Below are 27322 nucleotides of genomic sequence, written 5' to 3'. Positions count from 1 at the left end.
AAAATGAGAATATCTGAACATTTGTACAATATAAAAAGAGGCCTAACCACACACAGCCTTTCTGCACATTTTTTAAAGTTTCATAAGAGCAACCCCAAAAGTTTGAAATTCCTGGGTATCCAAAGGATCACACCACATTGGAGAGTTGAAGATCCGTTCAAGAAATTAAAGAAAAATTAAACCAAATGGATTTATCAACTACAAACTTTGGAACCACATGTATTAGATATAGATCTAGAACTTTTTCAAAAGATTTTTAAACTTTTTATTCTGCTTCAAATATGTATTACCCTCTATACACTATATTTTAAACATTTATTCCCACATTTTAAAGTTATTTTAATTTTTTTATAAAAGAAAGTATTACAAAGAAAAAGACCATTATTTCACCATGCGCATGCCGCTCTTTTTGTGATATCACATCGAGTTATGCATGTCTGTTTTTAAAGATTTCAATAAAGTTTTTTTTTTATACAAGGACAATCCTTGAAGATCCCTTCATCCTTGGAAAAGCGCCCGCAGTGGAGTGATACGCTTTGGAGAAAATCAGAGCTAAGTGGAGAAGTGACTTGCACCAAGACATCGTTTTTGCTTCATTCAGTCCGGATGCCTGATGTCTTTGGCGGGCGACACGACAACTCATTTCCTGGCTGGCAGATGACAACGTTCAATGGTGGACTGCAGTCCTTAGAGGTAGAGTTTATTAGGGCTAGCATTAGCAACCAGCCCACACCTCATGGACCACACTGTGCATTACCTGCAAACGAACTATACATTGATCCCCCACTAGCTCCTAATTTTTGCCCAAAAGGGCTATAAACATAATTTTTATTGCATTTATGTTTTTATATTTTCTCTTATTTTATGATTTATTAGTGCTTGTACATAATGATCATAATGGGAATCTGCTCCACACCAACCACCAATGTAGCTCTAAAAAGTATCTGGGGACACTATGGTTGGTGCATTTCTTTATGATGATCCTTCTTTGTTCTAGGAATTTTTGCTTCCCTGACTGTATCGTGCGACCAATGTAGAGCAGATTACAGGGGCATAAAAATAATTACACAACATATTGGGAATTGCAGTCATTGAACGTCCTAATATCTAAATATTTCTGAACCGCAGGGGAAAAGACGGATAGAGTTTTATTGAGAATGTGTGAGCAAGTGATACACTTATTCTGGTTACACTTAAAACAACCACTAACAGAACCAGTGATGGCTTTTTTAATTGGGGCTTCAATATTATCACATTTATTTCTGATAAAGCTGGGGACCAAAATATTCCTTAAATTTCTAGCATGCTGAAAAGCTGTAGATGGTTTCTTCCCCAAGTGTGTTTTCAAAATTGGGCATTAACAAAAGTTTGATTATTTCTCATAATCCTAGAAATGTTATTCGAAGCTATATTATACCTAGAAGTGAAAGTAAGGCCTATTTATTTCTGTTTATCTGTCTTATTGTCATGTTTCCTCTTATCTCTTCCCAAAATGGATGCTCTATCTAAAGTTTGAGATAATTTGTATGCTTCATTTAGAACTTGTTGTGGATATTCCTTATTAGAAAAGTCCCTCATCAGCTCTATTGCATGTTCTTCAAATTTACTGTCAGAAGTACAGTTTCTATAAATTCTTTAAAACTGGCTCTTGAGAAAATTATTAAGCCACTTCCTTTTGTTATTATTGGCATACGTTGTAAAGCTACATAGCGAAGATGGCGCGTGTGCGTTCAGTGAATGATGGCGGGCAAATCCCCACTATAAATAACAGAGACAAGGGGATGGTGGATATATCTGAGGAAGCTGCTGATGCTGTTTGTAGTTGGAGAAACACTACCTTTATCACTCTGAGGAGGCTTGATGCTTGGGCTGATAGCAGGAGAAAGGACCCAGTTGAGAAGTGTCTACTTTTCTAAATATCTCTTTAGATCTGGCTGCATAATTGGTAAATACCAGCAGCAGGTGATAAAAGTGACAAACTTTCCTTACTGGGGACGTGAAATGTGTGTATGTTCTATTATTACAAGAAGCCTGTCAGATATAGTTGTATATGAGAGACTGAATTAAGTTTTACAAAGATACTATCTATCTATATATTAACCAACTGGGATCTATACATTACTAAGTGAATGTATATAAAGGATTTTTTTCTGAGACCCAACAAAGGCTTTATTACTTATTTTTTAATCAGCATGCTTTCAAGATCAAACTTCTTGAATAACAAGTGTTTTTTTTATAAATAAACTGGCTGCTGGCTGCAAACTAACAATGAATTCATAAATAATAAGTTGTGAAAAAGAATTAACAGGCAACATGTGTGTATAGTGAAATTGTCAGAAAGCAATTACCTGCAAGAAAAATTTCTTCATTAACAAATTTATTGATTAATTATTGTGAAGTACTGTCTGTATATTGGATTCTGGAAGATTATACTCAGAATTTATTCTAATAATTATTACTGCTGTTTCTGATAATTTTTATATATATTTTTATGGAATTATTTTCAATAAATTGAGTGATTCAATTCTAACTAACTGAATAGCGCTTTCTTTTTATGGAAGTTTTTTCTTAAAGATAATTCTTATACATCTACAGCTTTCCTATAGGTGGAGACAGATAACATATTCTCTACCACCTCTAGTGCGATATCTAAATAATTAATGTGTGACATGTACGTGAAAGAAAAACCATAAGTATTAGTGTTCAAATAAATAATAAAGTGAATAACTGAAGTTTCATCACCTTCCCCCCCAAAAAAGTTGTCTATATAGCAACAATAGAGGATTAGATTCACAGAGAACTCCCCACCCCACACCAGGTAATCCTCCAAACAACCATGGAGAGGTTTGAGAAGCTCAGTACGAATCTAATGCAATACCTCAGGTTTTAGAGATAACCATGGTTGAGCACATGTGGTTACTGGAAATCAAATTGACTAAGGTGCTAATTAAGTCACTTGTGGTCAAGCATAAATATCTTTAAAACTTGGACTGGTGCCTTGAGGACCGAGTTTGGGAACCTCTGGGCTAGGCCCTTATGCTGACAGCAATGGAAGTGAGAGTGAGTTCTCTGTTTTGAAACATTGGAGTTATAATGCTGTGAGTAGCTTGCCATTCAACTCTGCCACAGAATAGAAAGGTACAGTATAAAGGGTTTGTTCACAAAGGGGGATGTTGCCAAAATGTTAACACGAGAATTTTGACATTCAAAATATCAACACAGACATAATGTCATCAAAAAAGACAATAAACACAATGACAAAGTAATAAATATGTTTGTCTGGATCACCACAACAACTTTATATAGCAGCTATAGTATCGAATGCTAAAAGAAAGGACATGAAAAAGTTGCGCTTCCATGTGTGTGGGCAAGGAACATAAGTTCTATTTAAAGTTCTGCAAGAATAGTTATATTAACTTTCAAGAAATGTCTCATCTGGATAGGCGATACAACAAATTTAAACAGTCATTCTCAAACTGAATCCTGGTGAGCACTGATGACAACTGTCCAGAAAATAGGATTGAGGGAATTTTGAGATAATATTCCTCTGCCAGTTTTAGTGCAGGTTTTGTAAAATTAAAGTCACACAATATCTCCTCACTCACCAATGCACATCATGCTCCATCTGTCTCATGAGCAAAATTGCGGTTCATACCTCATAATAGAGACAACAGCGTGGCAGTCTACAGTCTCCGTCTGTATCACAGCCAAAGAACATGCACTTCTCCAAGTTAATTTGCGGTTGGTGATGCACTCCTGCTCAACCACCAAATGGCATCTTCTATGCTACAGCCAGCGCTGTTTAGCGGCAGTAGACTGGCAGATGATAATGTTCTGTATGCTGAATGTGGAGTACTTAGCACACAGTACTGTGGCAGATGCCTTCAGTGTCTGACAGCAGTGTGCTGGCAAATGAGGGTGACTCTATGAGACAACCTCTGTCCACCCCTCCTCCATGCAGTGTCGGAATAGCAAACTTGGACCCATCCACCGTGTGCACCCTTTTAGAGGTGAATGATGTAGGACCAGAAATTGCAGTGGTGATCAGAAAAGACAGAATCTGACACGTTTCTTCAGCATCTCCATTATTAACAACAGGGAAACAATATATAAAACAATTATAAAGATATACAAAGACTATAAAAATATTAATAATATAATAAAACTATCACAAAAGGTTTATTTAATGAAAGTATCAGAAATGCTTATTTAATATATTTAAGGATTCAATGTGGGGATTTAGTTGTACTTTAGTAATACTTTAGTAATCAGGTACCCCAAATAATTCTATTTATCAGATGTAGTTACAATATGAAGGACAAAAAAGGGAATATTTTGTCCTTTGTGATGTTTATACATCACAAAGAGGATAATGGAAATAATAATCTTGAAAATAACAATTGCATCCTACAGTTTGTTTAATCTTATCTATATTTCATTTATTATGCTAAACTAATAGAGAGTACCTGGCTCAGGGACATAACACAGAAACTACTAGCCCAATCTAGTCCAATCCAGTACTAGAAAAAATAAATAAATAAATATATATATATATATATATATTTAGATACACATATATATCTCCCAGATGAACCCATAATTCTGACAAGTGTATGCATAAATGAAACATACACTGTACATACACACAGTTAACTGCCTATGTATATACAGTTTGCCTGTGGTGAAATTTGCAGGAAAGGTGCATTATATATTATGTATGCACAGAAAAAAGAGAAAGAAGGCTCGTTTTGTGGGGCACTCTTGTGTAAAGTTTATTTAGTTAAAATGTAACATTTATTTATATCCTTTAAAAAGATATATCTCTAGAAGGTATCTTTAAAAATGTGACCAATATTGATAGGGCTACTATAAATCACATATACATATGACATTCACACAAAAAAAACATTTAAAAAAGTAATGGCGAAAATATTTGACTATGATAGATGAGAACAAACGTTCTCATGCAGGGTTCTCCTCCTAGTTGTTTTGGTACCTACGGCATTAATTACCCATATTGTAATGGTATTCAAGGTACAATAACAATTATGTTAATCTACAGTGTATAGGTAGTCAACAGATGTTGAAAAATAATAGTAACCATCCGTTGTTGGCCTGTGGATGATAATCAAAGATAATGGACATGTGTGTATATATATATATATATATATATATATATCTGTTAATCATTCTATATTAGAATAAGTCCAGTGTATGATTCTGAAAACATATATTCAAATGCATTTATCATGGCAACTGGTAGCCCACAACACCAAGTGTTTCTATCAGGACCTCTCTTGCTGAGACATTGTAATAGCAGATACTCAGCTCACTCATTCTAATCCCTACAATGCAGAGGAAGTACAATCACATGCCATCCTATGTTTCCTATGTTTCACATGATGACATGCAGCAGCTGCAATCCTTTGCAATATGTGGGATTTATCTTTGTATTCAGCTGTCTTCTCTCTAATCCCCAAATCTCATGTGCACAACTCCAAATTATTAATAATATATATAAATGCAATAAAATTTTGCAATCATTAGAGGTTTTTAGCATAATCATGGCCAAGGTTATGGGCCTACCCACCATATCCAGGTAACCTCTTTCGGGTAGGTCCCTAACATACTAGGGTTCAAATCCAGAGCAGGAACAAAGATGTTTCCTTGTTAATGGTGAACTAGAGGCAGTGTATGAACATATGCAGATGCTAATTTGTTATATGTAATCCATGCCATGTTTTGTTTTGCCTTTTGGTAAGCCAGGCTTGCTGTAGCAGCAAGAGACCTGGAATATACTTCATTGTATCTTTAGTCTTGATTAGCTTCTGACTAGTAAGGGTTAACTCCCTTAAGAGTTAGTGCTCCCTTATAAACATGTTAACATCTCGGTCAATCCAAGGAGGGTATCAGCAGTAAGTGAAGCAATTGTTCAACTTGGCCTAGTGACTGTAGAGAGGCTAAAGGAAGAATTTAAATCTGGAACTACTAGAAAGTCTATAGAATAATCTATCAGAAAATGAAGTATTTCATCTTGATATTAAATCCCAATTTACTTTGCCCATTTAGGAGACAAAGATTAATATATATATATTTTAGGTACTTGGATACTACAGGTATGGTTATGCTGTGTGGGTGTGGCATGTTGTGAATATAGGGGCTCTTCATATGGTATATGTTGTTTCAACACTGCCATAACCACACATTATTGGGTATATGACAGCACCACACAGGCACACCTGTACCCCCAGACAGGTTTGAGTCATAGAATTTGAATCCTCCTCTTGGGGCACCTTGGTAATTGGAAGACATTCTTTGCAAAGCAACAGTGCTTTCTGCTAGACCATAAGTTCTCAGATGTTTCATAAGCCATATTTTACTTAATCTTTGTAAGTCTCTTGCCTAAGCAATTAAGGATATTGCCTCCTTCTCCGAATCAAACTCCCTGGATTTTCAGTGATATCTGATAAAAGGGATTAGTGCAGTGGAAGATGGATGCCACTTCCTAAAGAGTGTTGCTTCTAACTTACTGCTGTCAACTTTTGTCATTGAAGCTCTGCCAAAGCTTTTGATGGTTTGCATGAATACTGGCCCTAAATTCTTCTCTGTGCAGAAGCCAGTGCCATCATCCATAAGATAGACAGTTGTTATCTGTCCAGTCAAGGTGTAATGACCCTTCCAATTTTGACATGTGCACACAGCAAAGAATTATGTACAACAAGGAAAAGATTAATCGAAGGACAGCCTCCCCCAACCCTGGAATGTAATGAAAGTTAGTTATTCTTCCAGCTGTTCACTTGCCCTGTGTAGTAGATTCCAAGGGATATATTTTTAACATATGTACAGAATTATTCTGCTTTACCTTACTTGTGCAAATTCCTGTCCATAAATTCCTATGAGACATAATCAAATGTCTTATCCTGACAAATACTAACTAGGGTCACATTCATATGGTCCTCATTGATTAAGTTTACTGTGTCTCTGATGATTGCAATGCTGCCTTTTATTCCATACCCTACAATGTCACAGGTTTGGTCTGGATTAATAAGACATCCCATGAAATCCTATGAAAAGTTTACTGGTAAATTGGCAAGGATCTGGTAGCACATGTTCAGAAGAAGATGGAAAGGAAATATTTGATTACAAATCTCTGCTTCCACTTATACAAGTTAATGGTGTCACACAACTCTCCTGGGCTTGTTCTAGAATCAATCTTGTCAAGGCTGTCACCTACAGCAACCCTCATTCTCATTGTCTGCTATGTGTTTGCAGGGAGGAGTAGCGTGGAACCATGGCACCTGGAGAAAGTTTATGCCATAGCGCCCCCTCCCTGTACTGAACTGTGCCAGTGGGGTATGGACAGCCTGCGGGGGAATACTGAAGTGAAGAGAAAAATAGCAAACAATGGCAGCATCACACTGGGCATTGAGGTCCCATTGGGGGAATGGAATGCTTCAGTGATACACTATCTGTATAGCACCTAGGATCTGACTTTTATCTCCTTTAAATCATTGTTATTAGTCAATAGAGGAGATAGTATTATATGTTCTGATCATTTAACTTATATTGACAAAATGCATGTGCAAGAGTGAAATTACAATATTAATGTGAGTACTACTAATCATGTTCTATCTACCACCATTATTATTATTCCAGGTCTCCTAATATTTTTTAAAAAACCTTTCAAATAACACTTTGTGGTCATACCTGGGTACACCTAATTACTTTAAATAGCAAAAGAAATGACTTTTTTTTAATCTCATACTTTATAATTGAAGATTATGATTTTACCTCAGATGTGTCACTTTTAAGTCCATTGAAGCACAGAGGAGAAAAGGAAAGAGGGGATGAAAGAGGAGAGGGGAGAGGAAAGTGCCAATCAGAGAGGGGAGGAGACGGGTAGTGACAGAAGCCAATAAGAAAGAAGAGGGGATGGGCAATGAGTCGATCAGAGAGGGGTCGTGACAGAAGCCAATAAGAAAGGAGTGGACAGGGGCAAAGAGACGATCACAGGGTAGAGATGGGATGGAATTAAAGAGGTGAGAAGTGAATGTAATCAATCTGATGGAAGGATAGATAACAGAAGATGATCACAGAGGAGGGAGGCCTGGAGGGGAGGCAATCTGGGCAGCTTGAGGGAGCATGAAATGTAGAAACAGATCTCGGATCCAAAACTCATTTAGCATATAGAGCAAACAAACCAAGATAAACTAAAAGGCAGCCATAATTCTATGTAGTGCTCCATGAATTCCAGAACCATGGATGGTGCCCTCTGTCCATTTTGGCACCTGGAGCTCATGCTCTACTGGGGCCACCCTCACTACTACCCTGTTTGCAGGTACTGGTTTGTTCCCAGGACTTAGACTGAAAGTAGTTATAATTTATGAAGTGCAGTTTCACTATAGGCAAGATACAATGTACAATTTATGACACCTGCAGGTACCACACATTCAAGGCAACAGATTATGAAAGAAGGTTGTAGTAGCAAGGAGATTCTGCAGTCACAGGCATACAGTTAAGCACAGCAATGACAAATCCACAGCAGAGATAATCAAAACAAGATATAATGGATGCAGTCTTTGTAGATATGGTTGTTAATCCACAAAGAATGCTGCACTCTTTCCTTAGGCAGTTTTTGGCCTCTTGGCTCTCCTTGCAATTCTGCATAATGTTACTTGATCAGCTGCAGATAGTTGGTGTAGTATAGAAATCCTGCTGATCTGTATAGCGAGAATCTCTATGGCAAGAATTGTAGTACATGATTGACAGGAATCTTCCTGGGGCCATTACTTTGAGTAATATGCCATAAAGTATACCTTTCAATTCGGAAAATTCTAAAAACAATAACACACATTATACACTACAGTTACACTCTGGGAGAATTTTTTCCATGTTGATTTTTAAAGGAACAACCAACTCCATTAATAATAATAATTCCAGCAGGATTAACAAAAAATACATAAAAATACTGGGAGATACTAATGTAAATAAATATATGTCATACTAAATATGTTTTTTCCATGATAAAAATACAATAAACTGCTAACATAAGAGAACTAATAACTTTCTTACAAAAGGAGTTTTATTAACTAACTTTATAATTCTATAAAAAATACACCTGTTTCAAAATTATTCTACTGAATTTAAAAGATTTTTAAAAAACAAAAAGCTTTTTAAACTGAGCCACCCAATGAATTGAACATTAACTACTCTGTGAAATTACACAAAATCAAATATTTGCAAATCAACCAACTAATTGCATTCATCTATCTAGAAACTATTCAAAAATACTGTTGCAACCAACTTAATCACAAGGGTAAAAAATAGTTCCATAGAAACATAGAATTTGATGCAGATAAGAACCACTTGGCCCATCTAGTCTGCCCTTTGAATAGTAAATAAGTAGAGACGAGCATTTTTTCATCTCTGAATGAAAGAAATAAAAGAAGTTAGGCAAGCAGTACAGGTAATACTTAAATAAAATGTAGGCACTTCAAATAGAGTTAATAAAAAATCCTTTCTTTTTATCTTAATAAAAATTATATTAAGTCAGAAATCCACTGCACTCGCCACTCCCAAATTTGGGGTGCAAAACTGCTCTCGCCATTCCCAGGACTGGGGTGCATATAAAATATTTGCTGCTCCTACTGAATATTTCTAATATACTCCCAAGAATCCAAAATTACTGTTAATTAGAACAAGGATCGCAAACATTCAAAATATCCAATATTTAATAAAAAAATTACATGCATTCACTCCAAATACATTAAAATCATTCCACATTTACATATTACACCACAAGATACATTTCAATCTCCAAATTATATAGCCAGGTCTTATTGCTTATGTCCAACCTCCCTTTCTTAGTACATCCCGTGAGATAGACTAACAGCCCACCAGGTAAAGTGGTATTTTATTATGATTGCAGTCCTGAGGGGAGCACTTTCTCCTTCTCTGTAATCTTACCGCTCCCTGTGCTTGGGCTTTAGTCTCTGTGTTAGTGTAGGGCATCCAGTCACACACGACACAGTAACTTTGGTGGGAGGGAGTGCACTGAGTAGAAAAAGTTCCCTGGCTGGTAGACAGGTTAGGCAAATGTTAGAGCCTTACAAATAGCTGCAAGCAGGTGGAATATTCCTCTTTTCTTTATGTGTTTCTCCATGGTTAAGGGTAGTGGTTTCTTCAGAAGGTACTAAGAAAGGGAGGTTGGAGATAAGCAATAAAACCTGGCAATATAATTTGGAGACATAGGCATACTTTGAGCTATATTTTGAATCCTTTAAAACAAGGACACAAATCAGCTGCTCCCAATTAGGTCTATGTAAGGTGGACTTTTTTCTGCTACCTTATTTACTATAACAATACATACTGAGATTGAAAACAGATTAAAATGTATCTTGTTGTGTTATATATTAATGTTGAATAATTTTAAAGTATTTGGAGTGTGTGTATGTACATTTTGTATTAAATATTTTATTATTTGAATATTTGCAATCCTTGTTGTTGCAAAATAACAGTCATTTTGGAAGTTGTACAGGAGTAAAATATTCACATTAAACTGAATTTACCCTTTATTTGTGCCTCTTAAAATCTCACACTTAAATTATAAAAACACTGATGAACTTGATCAGAACCAGTATTATAGTGGGCTATGGTGATTTGATTACACTATTCAACAACAAGTTTGTGCTAAGGCTGTTGTAAATATACTATATATGCAAAATAAGCAATTAGATTTCTTGTCGTGCCATGTTAATTTTCCTCATTTAGAATAATCATGGGATTAATAAAAATAATATATCCGAAGCAGATCTACTTTTTTTGTAGATGTTAATTCAGTCACTGGGCTCTTTGTAATTAATACAATTTGAATGAATGGCACTTGTTAATTGAGTCCTCAAAGTCAACTTAAAAGCAGTCATCCTTCATAAAGGATATATATATTTCCTTCTATACCTATTGCTCATATTGCAAACATGAAAGAATCATATGACAACATTAAGTTGCTTTTATGAAAGGCTCAGTATCAATAATATAAATGGAATATCTGTGTAGACCTAAAGGTCATTGTGCTTTTGCTAGGTTTGAAGCTAGGTTACATCAAATACTGTTGAATTTATGTGAGTTGGACAGTAAGGACTAGAAAATCCACTACAATTCGAATGATTTGTCAAAACATGCCTCACTTGCTTCAAGCAAGAAAAATGCTGTAGACAATTCCCTTGTTGACCCTATAAAGTGAACCTTTTTCCTTTTCACATGAAGCTTAAACTTATGAAAAACTTTGTTAAAGCGATGAGTAAAATAAAAACTGGATTAGTATATTTGAGAAATTGGTTTACCCAGATCAGTGATGCCAAGATTAAAGAAGGTGTTCTTGTAGGCCCTAAGATTAGAGCAGATCAGAGAAGAGATAGTTGAATAAAGTTGATCTGCATGACAGAGTATTAAAAGTGTGTGCACAGAATTTTAGGGGGATTACAGGGTCTTAAACTTTTTATAAATAGTGAGTGACCTTCTTACATCTTGAAAACAATGGAGTAAAATATGTCATTATAGGTCCAATACTTGGGCTATTCCAGAAAACATGGATGTGGTGAGTGATGAGCATTTTTATCAGTAAATTTCTAACATGGAAAAGTGTTACTAAGGCAAGCAGAGCCCTATTTTCTGGCTGATCACTGCTTGACTATTGAGACAGATAATCCTACAAAGTTAAGCAGAAAATTAAACAAAGCTACATTTTAATTGAGATTTGCAGTGTGGTTCTACTTTGTACTTTTTGCCAAAATAGAGCAAGTTCGGTTTATCTCATTGGATATCCAAAACACGTGAAAGCCAATAAAATGACAATTTTCAGATCTGAACATAACCAAGTAGAACCGAACCGCTCATCTCTACTTTTTAATAGGGATTTGCGCACAGATCCGCATGTTTTGGTTTTAAATCTTCATCATGTTTTCGTTTTGACAAAGTCTCCCTCAAGTATTTTGGTTCGGTTTTGTATCTCTATAAAATTGATATAAACAGCCTGTTTTAGTCCCTGTTGTATTACTAACATCAATAACATTCATTTTCAGTAATTTCCAGTCAATTTTGACCACCTCTCGATATTGTTTTCACCAAATTGGCCTAAGACTGAAGCGAGCAGGCTGGCTAAACTAAGCAACAGAGCAATGGCACAAACACATGGCAGTTTAAAAGAATATAGTATGTCTATGAAAAACAATTGTAAAAATGTGCAGCTCACTTCAAGTTCACTTCTAACAAACATACACAAGAGGCTGTTTGCACTGGATTACAGGTGTTAGCCATGTCTGACAAAAAAAACATACACAGTGACAAATACACCTGCAGTCTTTTACACACTTCTCATCCACTCCATCTGTCTACATTCTCTATAGTTGTGACTAGTATGTAGTATTGAAGCATGAACTACAGCCCACACCCTTTCCATGCACTCTCCTGTGTGCAATGGCACCTGAAATCACAAGGGACTTTCATGCAATCCAAAACGTGCGAGATCTGTTTAATGAGATCTGAGATCCGAACTTGCAAGAAGATCTGAGTCATGACTCTGAACCCCAAAGTTTGGGTGTGTTCAGTTTTAAATAAAATCAAGCCACTCATCTCTACTTTTAAATAAGTTTGTGTTTTTGATTTGCTTTTAAGAAGTGCTTGTCCCTCAAAAACCTTAACTGATAGAGAATTGTCACAAATATACTTGAATTCAGTACAAAAATACTATAACACACTAGATAGATTTAAGTGCGCTGATCACCAAGACAGTATATCCTAATTATGACAGGCTGCACCTACAGCAGGATCTGCACCTGCTAATATGGTAAACAAGAAAAATTGAAAAGTTATTATTAAGCCTTCCTTCTCAATCCTCCATCTATTTATTTATTATCTGTGTTTGCTTCATTAATTTTCTATATTCATATTCCATGCACAATTTTTCCACATGGTTAAATACCTCACATATAACTAATTCAGGAATTTTTATATGTATGTTACCTGTCTTCTTTTAAAAAATAAAGTCAGCATGTTGAAGTTGTATTATACCTAATAAATGAAGTTTATAAATTTCACCTGTGAAGCAATTAAGCTCATGGAGGCTACTATTTAAACCAGCCAGGATACAACAAAGCCTATGCACCTTCTGATGAAACTGGGAGTGCCTTTATCCGGAGAAATGCATCAAAATGCTTTAAGACTTTATTGCACTCAGACATAGGAGTATCCTTATTTTCCTCTGGAATTAAACAGTGGATCACTATTAGGGGCTTGCATGCAGAGGAGATCTGTACAGCTAAAGATTGAGCTTAAGATGGAGGCCTTACATCTATCAGATGACAGCCTGGGGTGGAAGTCTCCACAGCAGTACACACAACAGATGGCACCTCTGCTCTCAGCCGCAGTAATACTTACAAGTGGCCCTCTGCCAGGATTGTTACCAGCGGCTAATATTCGGGATACTCGGGAATGATCTCAGAGCTATACAGGTGACTGTCTATTAATTTCATTATTTTTTTTCACCCAACAGGCTATTCACATCCGCCTCCACCGTCTTTAGGAATACTTCCCCCCATAGAGCCATTCACCCCTTGGACCAGAGGATTGCATACAGAGTGTGGATACACCATAGGGCTCTGGACATGGACACTATTTAGGAGAGGGACTTTCACAGCAGTTCTGAATTACAGCTCTAGGAGTTATCAGATGCTCTTTACCCACATAATCTCTGTTACTATAATTTGATATTCATTATCTATTGTATCCTGTGTGCATGTTCTATTTTTGATAAGAGTTTTAATAAATACTATTAACACATCGAGGTCACTTGATCTTGACTAGCGCTCCATACACACCTTTTTTCAAAAATACTATAAGAATCAGTTATTTTCATCCTTGGGATAGAAATAAAAAAAATATATTTCCTTAGTGTTACTAGAGCAGCCAAGGATGGCACTCAGAACAGAATAATATCTGGCTATAGGAGAGTTACAAGAAGTATAAGCATTAGTATTGAGTGGAAAACAAATATTTATCTTCAAGTATTTTTCACTTCTTTCTGATTTTACTCAACCTGTTTTCTCTTTGCAAGACATTTTATGATGCATCAGAGGTTCCCAAACTCTGTTGTCAAGACAACCTAATGACCAAGGTTTTAAGGATAAACATGTTTGGGCAAAGCTGACTTAGGGGGTCATTCAGACCCGCTCACGAGCGCAGGACGCTCGCACGTGGGTCGATGTTGCCCCACTGCGCATGTGCACGATGGAGGGAGCTCCGTCGTGCGCATGCGCGAGACCCGGATAGCGATGGGCTCTCCGTCGCTCCGGGTCTCGCACCAAAGGGGGCGTGCTGTTGATGTTGATTGACAGCACGCCCCCTTTGGTGGGTGTGCCAGGGGCGTGGCTGCCAGATGGAGGCGTTCCCATGGGAACGCCTACCGTCTGAAGCCGGCCCCACTGACATCACTAGTGATGTCAGTGGGAGTGATTTTGGCTCTGATAGAGCCAAAATCACTCCAGGGCTTGCGGCAACGAGACCTTACCGCAGGGTCTCCGTCGCAAGCCCGATGGTCACGATGGACAAGACCATTGCGACCATAATCAAGGACGCTCGCATATGCTGTGGGTGGTTACCCACAGCTATTCGAGCGGCCAGGAGGCCACTCCATTTTCATGGAGGAGGGCCCTGATTCACAGCGAGCACTCTGGTCAGAGCATTCAGCTCTGAATCAGGCCCTTAATTAGAACCTCAGGACCTCATTCAGAGCCAGTCGCACAGAGCGTGCGGTCGGTCTGAATGAGGGGAGGACGTCTTGAATTTTCAAGACATCCTCCTTTGCAGTGGTAAGGCTGTGGGTTAACACCCACAGCCTTTCAACCGCCTAAGGTGATGGTCGCGATGGTCAAGACCATCGGGGCTTACAACGAGACCCTAGGGTAGGGTCTCCCTTGTTGTAAGCCCCGGAGAGCTTTCGGCTCTGTCTGAGCTGGAAGCTCTCCACTGACATCACTAGTGATATCAGTGGGGCCGCCCCCAAATGGTAGGTGTTCCCATGGGAACGCCCCCATTTGGGCTGCAACCCCCCCGGCCCACCTTCCAAATGGGGCGAGCTGTCAATCAACATTGACAGCTCGCCCCCTTTGGATCGAGACCCGCTATGACCGGCGCTGTCGGTCGTAGTGGGTCTCACACATGTGCATGATGGCACCGGCACCGTTGTGCGCATGCCCTGTGGGGGGCCATCGACGTGGTCCGAGCTCATCGGCACTAACGACCAGGTCTGAATGACCCCCTCAGTCTTTTGATTTAACCATCTGTGCTCAACCATGGATATTCTTAAAACAAGGTCTGCTAGGATGCCTTGAGGGCTGAGTTTGGGACCCTCTGTGATACATAATAACACATTGCCATGTCAGTAAATATGTAAAATTTGGAGGACCAAGCCCTCCATTGTAATGCTTTCCTGAATACTGCCTTTACAATTTGGCTTTGGGTTGTGAGGAATGGCTGTGACATTGGGGTCAGGGCCAGCAGAAGGAGAATTTCTAGCCAAGTGCTTGGACCTGCATCAAGCTTGTGATAAAGGGGAAGCATTACTTACCCTTGAGCACAGCTACTCTCATACCATACCTGTAGACCAGAGGTGATGAGTTTTTTTTTCCCATAAATTGCGAGTTTTTGCATATAGTGCATGCACAGATGTAAATTTACCCATTTCTTGGATGTCCCCATACTATTCCAAGTTGGACAGAACTTCTATCCTTCCATGAATTTGGGCAGTTTTGGGTGGGAACTTGACAGCAACAATGTAATCACATGGAAATGCCATATCTTGTGGGAGTTTCATGGGTATGTATCTAATACTCAATGCATGCATGCTGTGCATATGTGGAAGAGAAGCCTGTTTCTGATGGATCTCATGCAACTAGCATGGGGCTGGTGCTGATATAGATGATGACGGTTGCAGCAGTCATGGCTTTCAGCTTGCAGCAGCACAGAATCTTGCATTAGCCCTGCTGAACCTGATTTAACATAAGATTTGAAAGGCTCTATTTAGTAATGTTTTTTTACTAGAAATAAAGTAAAAAAGGATGTTCTCACACCCTTTTCACATTATTTTAGTTTCACATTTACTACATGGCAATTGGTGTAGAATTAGTAAAATTCTACTCCAAGCCCTAATTATCACATATTTTTAGTACGCAGATCGCATTTCCCATAATTGTAATGGGAAATGTGATCTGGCCAAAGTTACTAAACTTAAAATGTGAAAAAATACAGAGATAGCCCTGTGATAATAATGCCACCTGGAGATGGTGTTATCCAGGGTTTTCCTTGGTTCCTAGACTTAGGCAGAGCAGAGCCAGGAGCCTGGCCCCAGTGATCAGCTGAGTGGTCTCTAAACAAACCACAAGCTGATCACTGCAATAAAAAAATAGTCAAAATGGTGATGTTCTATGGGGCTCCGGTCAGCTGGTCTCACGGCTTCCGCACTGTGACTCTGGTCAGCTGCTCCATAGAACAGCTGACCAGGGTCACAGTGCAGGCTGGGAGACCAGTTGACTGGAGCACCAGAGGACATCATCGGATTACCGATCACCAGAGGTAAGTGAAAGTGCGGGGGGATTCGCAGTCATGGGGGGTATAGTGAGCCAGTCAGCACATGCCCGGCCACCTTCTCACTGTACTTTTTGTGACAAATACAGTGGGAAGACTGTGAACAGGATTTGCAGGGACAGAGCTTTATCTCAAGCTCTGTCCCTGCAAGGGATTTTTGTTAACTCCCTGTGATATATAGTAAATTTGCAATGTGAATTTAGGCAAATATATCACACTACAACCACATTTTACATTTTAAACTCTTCACAGCAGAAGAAATTGTGCTTTTTTTGGGGGGGAGTGATGCTGCAACTATACAAGCTTTTGAAAGCCTTATAATTGATTGGTTCTAACTCTTTCTCTCCCATCATTTTCTGTTAATGGTCAGTTTAAAGAGAAGAGTTATAGTCCTTGTGGATATAAATTGAGCCGACTGTTAGTAAGAGAAGTCACATAAATCGAATAAAAAATTTAAAGTTTGATTAAAAAGATACATTAATAATATGAACATTACATTTTTGTTATTAAACACTTCTAATAGCATATTGGGAATGGGGGTCTTTTTCATATACTTATATAATATGTTTATATATGCTCTAGTTTTTTTTCTCTTTATGCTTTGCAGTTTGCGAATGTGTTATTTATATTAGGTGTTCTATATATTCGCGATGGATATGTTTTACAATTTTGATGTGTGATAATTATTGTGTGGGGTGTTTTTTGTTTTATTGTTATATTGTATTGTTTAATAGGAAAACATTTTCAATAAAAATACTCAATTAAAAAAAAAACACTTCTAATAAATATTTTGTCATTCTGTTATGCTTTACATGCGCAAGTATTCTCACCTATGCTATACAAAACTGCCCATAATAATAAATAGTATAATTTATACAGAAAATCTGTTCTATATTTCTTTCCTGTAATCAGTATCCTCCTGTATTATTATTAGCAATATGTCAGAGGTGGTGGAAGCATCATAGTGTATAGCATGCAGATTTCCGCAGCTGAGCTAGATGGATGATTGAAATACTGTATAAATCATCTTATGGATGCTGATTTAAAGGAAAAAAAATGTTATCCAATTTTGTCTCCCAAGTGCACGTCCTGCTATTTAACTCCATCATATGAATAGGAACAAGAGATTACTGCCTTAAAATGGTAACTAGATGGATTAAGTTCTTGAAGGGAATCCTGTTTCGATAAAGAATTAATTCCTGTAATGCCTTCGTGTATTCTTGTTATAATCTTCATTACAAGAATGAGGTAGAAGTGAAGTCTATTATTCGTCTCTCTCTTTTCATTATTATTTTGTATAAAAAAATAAAATGCATAATTCAAATGGGAAGCAGATCTATTGCACCAGTGACTAATCCCATCAATTTTATTAACCAATTAACCAATTACAATGCTGAAATGTTACTCGTATGCTCACAATGAATTTTATTTATATTTTTTTCCAACATGGTAATTAAAAAGATACCAGCTCAAGTTGAAATACAGAAAACTAAAATATACTTATATTAAAGCTAGAGTACATTGTCTTGCCATGTTTTGGGTGGCAGTAAAAGTCTAAAAGCAAAATTATATATAGTAGCAATTGTTAAGACTTGCACTCCAAGATATGCAATTTTACTTGGCCGTCTACTCTCCCCATCAGCACGATGGCTGACCACAAAATAGTCAGACAACTTTTTCACATTCACAGCACAGATACATGGATTCAAACTCCTTGATTAATGCAAGTTTGATGTTTGAATCCGTGTACAGTATCTGTGCCTCACTTATTTGTGTTTAGCTGCAATGCTAATGGGGAGAGAGCACCGGGTCAAGTAAAATTGAATATCTGGGAGTGCTGGTCTTAATGAAGGCCCTGGACTGATGTGCTACTACTTGGCTGCTGCATGACAAGTGCAACCATTCACCCAATGAGATGGCACCCTTACCACGATCTTGACATAATATAGTCACAGAAACACTGGGGAAGTTGTCAAGAACCTTAGGTTCCAGGTTTCTGTCTGGAAGACAGTAAGCTTAATAGCAACCTTCATTGACAAGACCACCTTTGAGAGGCTGATAAAAGGTGGATCAGTTTCTCTAGTCTGTGTCTCACTGCATGGGAAGTAGGTTGTGGCCTTCAGAGATAGACTATTGCTTGTGATTTGAAGTGGTCTACTAAAATTGCTCTTTGTTGTGAGTTGGACATTACAGTATGTTTTTTATCCCAGAGAGAGGGAACTTTTTTAATTTTAGCCAGACAGGCCAGGATTTATTTTTATGTTTTGCATATTTTATGTTGGTAAATAAAACTAGCTGTGGAAATTGTACAGAGGTGCTAGACTGGTGGGCTATTTATTGGCAGCTGCATGAAAAGTGCTGCCATTTACCCCAGTAGACTGTACCTCTAACCTGATCATGCAACACTCTATAATGCACATTTTATAGTCACTTGATACAGCTGTATTTCTGAAACAAACATTCACATTCATACATAAACTGCTCAATAAACAAATATCTATTTTAAAGCAAGACATTTGTTTAGTCTCTTTTTTGCCTTGCCATTTTTAGTGGCCTATTCCTCATTACATAATTATCATTAGTGATAATTATGTTTTAAACTCGCTGCAAGTTAAAAAAAATGTTTTGGAACCATTAATCATGCCTCACTAAAAAAGCTATCACTTCCAAAAAGCTGCTCTTTTTATTGAGTCAGCTTTTCAGAAAAAGGATACTTTTCATCTTCAGCTGAAGTATCCACAAGGATTTCCTTACACTGCGCCAGCCCCCCTCTCTATTCCTCTGTATCTATTCAGCCCTTTCTTTCATGCCAGACAGCACCACAAACCCCCCCTGTCACTAGCAGCAGCCCGGGACTGGGAGCTAAGACTGTGGTCCAGCTAGCCAACCTGCTGGTATCTGATCCGGCTTCCCCCTCACCGCAGCCTCCGGTGTCTGATCCAGGTACCCTCCCACAGATGCCGATGTCCAACCTGGCTCTGCTCTGCAGCCACCGGTGTTCAATCTGGGTTCCTCCCATGGCCAACTGAGTCCAATATGGTACTCACCTCCCCATGGCTGCCAGTGTCCAATCTGGCATGACACCCTTTCCTCCCAGTCGGTGTCGGATCAAGCAATCCACCCCTCCCATCCCTGTTGCCATCACTGTATTAACTGGCCATCCCCCTCTTCAGGCCCCCTGGTGTGTGATATGGCTCCCCTGTGGCTGCCGCTATTCAGTAGCTGCACAAGCTTCCCCCTGCAGGCAAGCACAAGAGGATTTGAGGAGGAAGCATGAAACAGCCTGGAGCCACCAGAGGTAAGCAACAAGCTGGATGGATTTGGATACAACCCTCTGCTGTACAAGCTGCCATGTAAATGGCAGCTTGTGCATAGTATCAGATAAGGTAAACCATCTCAGAGTGGCGTACAGTATCACTCACAAGTGCAGAAAACAAAGCTTTTTTGGAATTTAATGAATTACAGTTTCCACATCCCCATACTAAAGTATGGGAACTGTGAAAATTATCAGGGCAGAATTGTAATCAGGAGATATCTGTGATATCTCTTGCATTATACTGATAATGAATAGCCCTAGGGGAAAGTGTTAACCTCATGAACTTTGACTCTTTTATACTCAGATAAGCTGATTTCCTCTTTTTATCAATTTATTTTATTTATTTATCTATTTCTTCCTATTGAATTATGGACTATTGTAACTTATGTGATTATCTTCTATGCATTTATTACCTTTTTACCTTGATAAATTAAATTACATATATTTTATATTTTATGATTGCATTTTATCCTTTTATCACTGGTCCATCACACATTTTTTATGGTATATGTGACTTATTAATTTATTATCCACACTAGCACTTTTTGTAAACTGGTTGCCTATTTGTCAATCATATTACTAATTTTAATTTTTGGTATTTGAACACCTGTTGCTCATATGTTATTGACCTAAGGCTGACATCCATTATTTTAGGGCTAATGTTGCTTATTTGGTTTTCATACGGTTTATTCAACCTGATATATTGATTGAATACACACTACAGGTACTGGTGCCGTATCCATATATTGTTTATATATATATATATACATACATGTGTGTGTATATATATACACACATACGGTACTATTTTTCTAGAAAATTAGGTTTAGTAACTCCTGGGGGTGGGTGGTAGCTGTGGATAATTTGGGTGGAGCTACAGCAGGGGTGCGGCATCAATTGGTGTATAATCCAATTATTTAAAAAAAAATTCAAATTTTGGCTGTGGGGTGTTATTATAACATGTCAATCTATCATACTGTATAATATATAAAGCTATACAAATACAAAAATATAGGAGAGAAAATTGCTGTAAGTTCACACACCCACAGAAAACCAGAATTTATACAGATGTGTCTTCTCTACTCTTTGCTGAAGTTGCACTAAACAGCCCCTCTCTGTGCTTCTGGTCCTGTAAGACTGCTAGCACTGGGCTTTTTTTTGCTTCTTTTCTTGTTGAAAATAAGCACCAGGAATCTGTACTGATTAATTTGATAATTTGTATATCCGCATGAAACTGAGTCTCTCAAACAACATGCAAAGTGTTACATGCAACAACTGCAGTGTTTTTCCATGCCAAGCTCTGATTACAGACTCATTTGCACTCAGATATACAAGTATCACATAACAAATTAATCAGCACAGATTGTGAATCCAATAAGAATATTTTATACATCTTGTATTAAAGTGCCCTTTGTCCAATCTTCTCATTTGCATTCAGTATGAGGATATTGTTTTAGAATCCACCAAGCACAGGAGTTTCCATCCATCCAGTACACCCTAACAAGGCATTTGTTTTAGAGAAGGTTTGAACCACAAAAGCTATTAGGTAAGCATATTTTCCAAAAATGTTTTATGTAAGCATAATGAAATATGTATCAAATTACTGAATTCATCAAAATAATCCACTATTGGTGCTTTTGGTGTTCATTTTGTGTGTATATATATATATATATATATATGATCACCTTGAAGAATTCTATAATCTAGGCGAGCTCCTTGATCTTACCTCCTTCATGACCTCACACTATTCTTAATCAGATAAGCCTATCACACTGTTTTATTTGTTTAAAAGTGTATTATGGTTTAAATGTTTCCTTTTATGATCTATTATGAATCCTTTTACTGCCTAATGCCATTTGTTGAGCACCATGTGGGTGCTGATGTGTCTATATTCTATTTCAAATAAGTTTATAATTTAGTCAACATACTCCAAGTGGTTTTACTGTGCGAATATATGTTGTTCTCCCATTGAACTATCCATGATCTATAGACTATGGGCATGATTAAGACCCGCTCGCTAGATGCGGCCGCTTGCTCCCAACGTATGGTAATTCAGCTAAGTGACATCAAGGCAGTCGCTCGCACGGCAAGGCATAAGCACACCCACTCTGTCTTGGCGAGTGATCACTTTGTGTTTAGAGATGCCCACCAGCCTGTCTTTAGCTGCCCACTAGCGTAAGCCATCTCCAGGAAATATATACAACCATCGGTACATCGGGAACCACCGGACAAGGCCGCATCACTTGCGGTTGACTGTACCCTACCACAAGCACTGCGAGCAGCTCAGTGTAAAAATCTACCAAGTGATGTGTACTTTAACGCTGCCTGTTAATTATGCATGCCCCAGAAATGGCGTGAAAACACTCAGGCACACCTACATCCGCAACTCTACTCCCCGTTACTACTGACCTGCCCCTGTTACTACCCACAAATGGCCACTTCTGTCACTCACTTCACTGGGCTGTCTTAGCAGGGTGAGTGAGCACATTCAGATCACTCATACTAGTTTGCGCACGTGCACTGTGAACTACACGCATGTGCACATTAGTGAACATCGTCTGCAACAAGTGGCCGCTTGCTAGCTAGCAGGTCTGAACCAGGCCATATGTTGGTTATTACTGTGAGCACTTTTCACTTTTAAAAAATGGTTACATAATATAATTGGTTTGCACTTATTGCTTACATAACACATTTACAAGGTGGTTTACATATATTTTTCAATGAAGCCTTTTAGGCAGTACTGGCGCTCATTATAATCTTCATTGTGTGTCTCTCTCTCTCTATATATGTGTGTGTGTGTATATATATATATATATATATATATATATATATATATATATAGAGAGAGAGAGAGAGAGAGAGAGATGCTTGTTAGAAGAAGGTGCTTGTTAGTGCCGAAACAGCTATCGGGCATTCGGCCGCCGGTTCTCTGCCACAGATCTTTTCACCATGATTATTACCTGGCGATTAGTACTCTGACTCTCTAAAATATGCACTTTTTGCACTGAGGCACTTTTTGATTGTTAGATCTGATGGCAAATGATAAATACATGTTGGATATTACGAAAAACATTTTTTTGCATACTATCATGGAGAGCGGATTGTCTATTTTTGGACTACTAATTTATGGAATGCATTTTATCCAGCACACCCGTTCTTCAATGATAGAGTGTGCAGACTTCTGAAATTATATATTTTATATATATATATATATATATATATATATATACTTCCACCAAGCTCCCGGCACTCACTTCAAAAATAACAGAGTTGCCCAGGTGCAACAACCAAAATGATTAGTACATATAATTCCAACAGGAGGCACTCCGGTACTTTAACAATAAATCACGGAAGCAGGGGATCTGTAACTTTTCAGTTTAATCTACAAAACCGTCATCAGGTTATCAAACAAACAATAAACACATACCTTATATACCCAGCACCTACACCCGAGTGACTCCATCCTCTCCTGCACACCCTTCAATGCGCATCACATGACCACCAGCGTGGAGCGGCGCCTACCGATGACATCATCGGCCAGCCCGTTCGGCGCTAGGCAATGGGGGTGACAACAATGGCCTCTACAATGAGCTCAAGTGGCTCATTGGAGTCCGCAGACTACTAAGTATAGCCAATGAACACACAGCTGCTTACAGGCTAACCTTAATACCTGTGCTGCAAAACACCCCTCGTAAGCTGGTCAACAGGAGTGGTGAATAACTGAGCAAAAGACATCATAACAAGTTTAAATATGGAGAAAAAAGCAAATTAAGAAAGAATAAAAATACAAACATAAATGATAAACACCTCTAAATATAATAAACAAAGTGACAGACAGCACAATAAACAGCAGTAATGACCATAAAGGGATCACAACTGTAAAAAATGGACACATCTAAATAAGTACTATACAAGCAACTAGAAAATATTAAATTACACTAAGAGTTAGGTGCTCTCTGTATACCATAAGGAAAATCACACCAACATAGTGAATAACATATAAATATTCATCCTAAATGAATGTCCTTGTCAGTAGAGGTGATCTAATATTCATCTGAACAACCAGTCAAGGTGGCAGGAGTAACTCTCTTTCCTTAGTAATAGGTGAAAGCTCACAATACACTGTATAAGGCTTAATTACACAGATACAGAGGAAGAAAAAGATAAAAAAATAGAACATAGTGTAAAACCTTTTAAAATGAACACAGCTTTAATACAGGTTACACTTACAAACAAAGATGAATTAAAGGCATGTCACATCAATCCAAAAAAGAGGCAGCAGCATAGGCAAGAACTCTGGTAATCCATAGGGTGGAGACAATGGGATCAAAGCCTGGTCAGAGCTCCTGATAACTCAGCCAGGAACCAGATAGTTCAGCAAGTGCAGCAGGTCACGGATTGAGTCAGTAAAAACAGAGCCCGCTTAACGCGTTTCAGACTGCTAAAGTCCTTCATCAGAAGCGTGCACTCGGCTCTGGGGTCGCGCTATTTAAACCCTTAATACTCTCAAAGGTGCAGGCAGGCACCACAAATTAGTGTCCTTCCCATAATCCATTGGGCTCCCAGAAACAGAAACAATATGGCCGCCATACATTCCAGTTGCATTCCAGCAACCAGGAAATGCATGCTCCAAGCCTTCCAATGGGAATTTCTTCAACGTTTCATCAGAATCATATAGGATGGAGTTAAGGGATTATAAATAAGCATCCATAAGTAGTATAAATAGGCGTCCATACATACGATCCTCAAAAGTGTCCATATAGAATACTCAAAAATAAATAAAAGCACATAATTAAAATCACATTAAAGACATAAATGAATTCATGTAGGATTAGAGAAAGTGCAAAACTATACAGAAAGTGGAAACAATGCTTTAAAGTGCAAGAAACATGTCCATAAATATATTTTCTTTTTTTAAAATAGGGATAATATCAAGTGAGGAAACATTTTAACTCAAAATCCCCGTTTAGTACCCTGGAAACAAGAGTTCCCAAATGATGTATCCATTTCATTTCTGCACAAGGGGCTGGAGAAAGTTGTCCAAGTATTGAGATATCTTGTAATAAAGTGAACCCCTGGCATAAATAATTTACAATATATCTCAATACATATATACATGCTGTATACCAACAGGAGTAGGGAATACTTGTAAAATAAATTTGTGACACACAGTAGAGAACAGCAGAATAACAGTCAGCCAATATTTCATACATACATAACGGCAACGGTGCCCTCGAACCTCGTCCTGTGCTCTCTCCTTTGTTCTCTGACTGCTCCCCCCTCCCTCTTTCTCTGGTGAGTTTTATACTATAATTTTATCTATACCTCCAGTTAATACAATTAGTACAATCAATTTAATTAATATTTATACGTGCTAGGCCCTAATTGGTTATCTGTGCTTCAGCCATAATATTGACACTATTCTGCATTATCTTTTTGTTCCCATGTAGAATTCTAACATAATCGCCCATTTAGCCTTCATTTCTGCGTATTGCAGACAAATGCTAACTTCAGTTAATCATTTGTTTATATAACTGAAACTTACTGTCAGCTATTCTGCACATAATAAAACCTATTAATTTTAAACCTATAATTTTATTGCTAGAACAATGGCAGTTTAACCTATACATATCTCCACAGTTAATTACACCTACAGACTACAGAGAAATAAAACACTAATCTCTACCTACTTTTTAATACATCATTTAACATGCTTTTAGCTAAAATATCAAACAAGATGACAGCCACATCAGACACACACTTGCTTACTTTAGAGAGGAAAGAGAAGGCCTTATCCTCTCTAGGCCTGGGGCCATTTGACAGGTGCGGCCTTCCACAACTCTCACAACAAATATATATACTGTATATTCTCAATCATTTCTTTATACTATACTATATATATATTTGTGAGATGCTGAACAAATATGTACGTCCACATATTCCTGTTTAATCACCACCATTTATGCTGCACTGTACAGATATTTGTCATTCACATCAGTGCCTGCCCCATTAGAGCTTACCATCTATATTCTGTAACATATAAGTGCTCATACACAATACAGTAAATTTTTTGTCAAAATCTACATAGATTTTTTTGGAGTGTGGGAAAAAGCAGAGTATTTGGAAGTAACCCATCCAAAACGCATGAAGAATTCTCAAACTTGACACAGATAAGGCTTTGGTTGGGGATTGAATTCATGACCACAGTGCTGTGAGGCAACAATGTTAATAATTATGCCGCTATACTGCCAATATAATCTGGTTTGTTAGTTGGCTTCTGTCCAGTACCTGTGCACCGTTACCTATGTGTAACTAAAAACTATAGATGTGCAGTTTGGTTCTCCAAAAATCAGAAATCCTCCAGATTTTTAGGAATCCAGACAGATCCCAGTCACGGTTCTGATCTTCCCGTGGTATGAAATTCAGATTTTAAATCTGAATTTCCGGCTTTGGATTCGAAAAACAGATCCAAATCCAAAACTCTTGAGGGTGGTTCTGCAAAACCAAAATCAAAACCAAATCATGAAGATGAATCCAGATCCAAAACATGGGTCAGTGCACCTCTCTACTAAAACATTATTATTTACACCCCTAAGGTATACTTTTTTTTGCATTAAATTAGGGTTCAACATGTAAGTAATTTAAAACTGCTTAAACCAATGCACTGTCAAGTCACATGAGATGCTTTAAATATAATAATAATAATAATAATAATAATAATAATAATAATAATAATAATAATAATAATAATAATAATAAATTATTATTATTATTATTATATCATGATTATTGTTATTGGGGAATATGGGTGTGGTTTGTTAAGTTGAAAACACCTGTTTATTTTATCCTTAAAGGAGTGACCAATACTCAACAACATAAATACTGTTTTTCCATCATTTTTTTAGCAAATAAAACAAAAATATTTGCAGTCAGACTTTATGATTTCAATGCTAAATATAAACTTGTTTAGTTTGAGCGAGGTTTAGTTCAGGCAGCTCTAAGGCAAAGAGCTCATTGTTGTGTGTAATTACTGTAACTTAGGAAAGGTTTTCTGCTCTAAACCCTGTAAGCTAACTACCTTTTAATGAAAATGAGTACAATATCTCTAAGGATATCTGTACCGGCTGTTGCTCTGCTCCCTATGCACCTATCTTAGGGTTGACCTATATTAACCGTTACATTATATGCATGATTACTCATTTTTGCTACTTTTTTTTCTAAATGTGTAGTTGCCATATTGTGAAATCTATGGCAATGTGTCCAATATTTAGCTTTGCTAACCCTTCTTGCAGCTAAATGGTTAAGGCAGCAGAGCAATAATTATGTTCATTTTATTGCAAAGACTCTGTTTTGGCTGTACAAGCTGCA

The sequence above is a fragment of the Taudactylus pleione genome, unplaced genomic scaffold (genome assembly GCF_031769625.1).
Source record: "Taudactylus pleione unplaced genomic scaffold, aTauple2 ptg001314l, whole genome shotgun sequence".
Classification (NCBI taxonomy): domain Eukaryota; kingdom Metazoa; phylum Chordata; class Amphibia; order Anura; family Myobatrachidae; genus Taudactylus; species Taudactylus pleione.
This window is presented reverse-complemented; position numbering follows the sequence as displayed.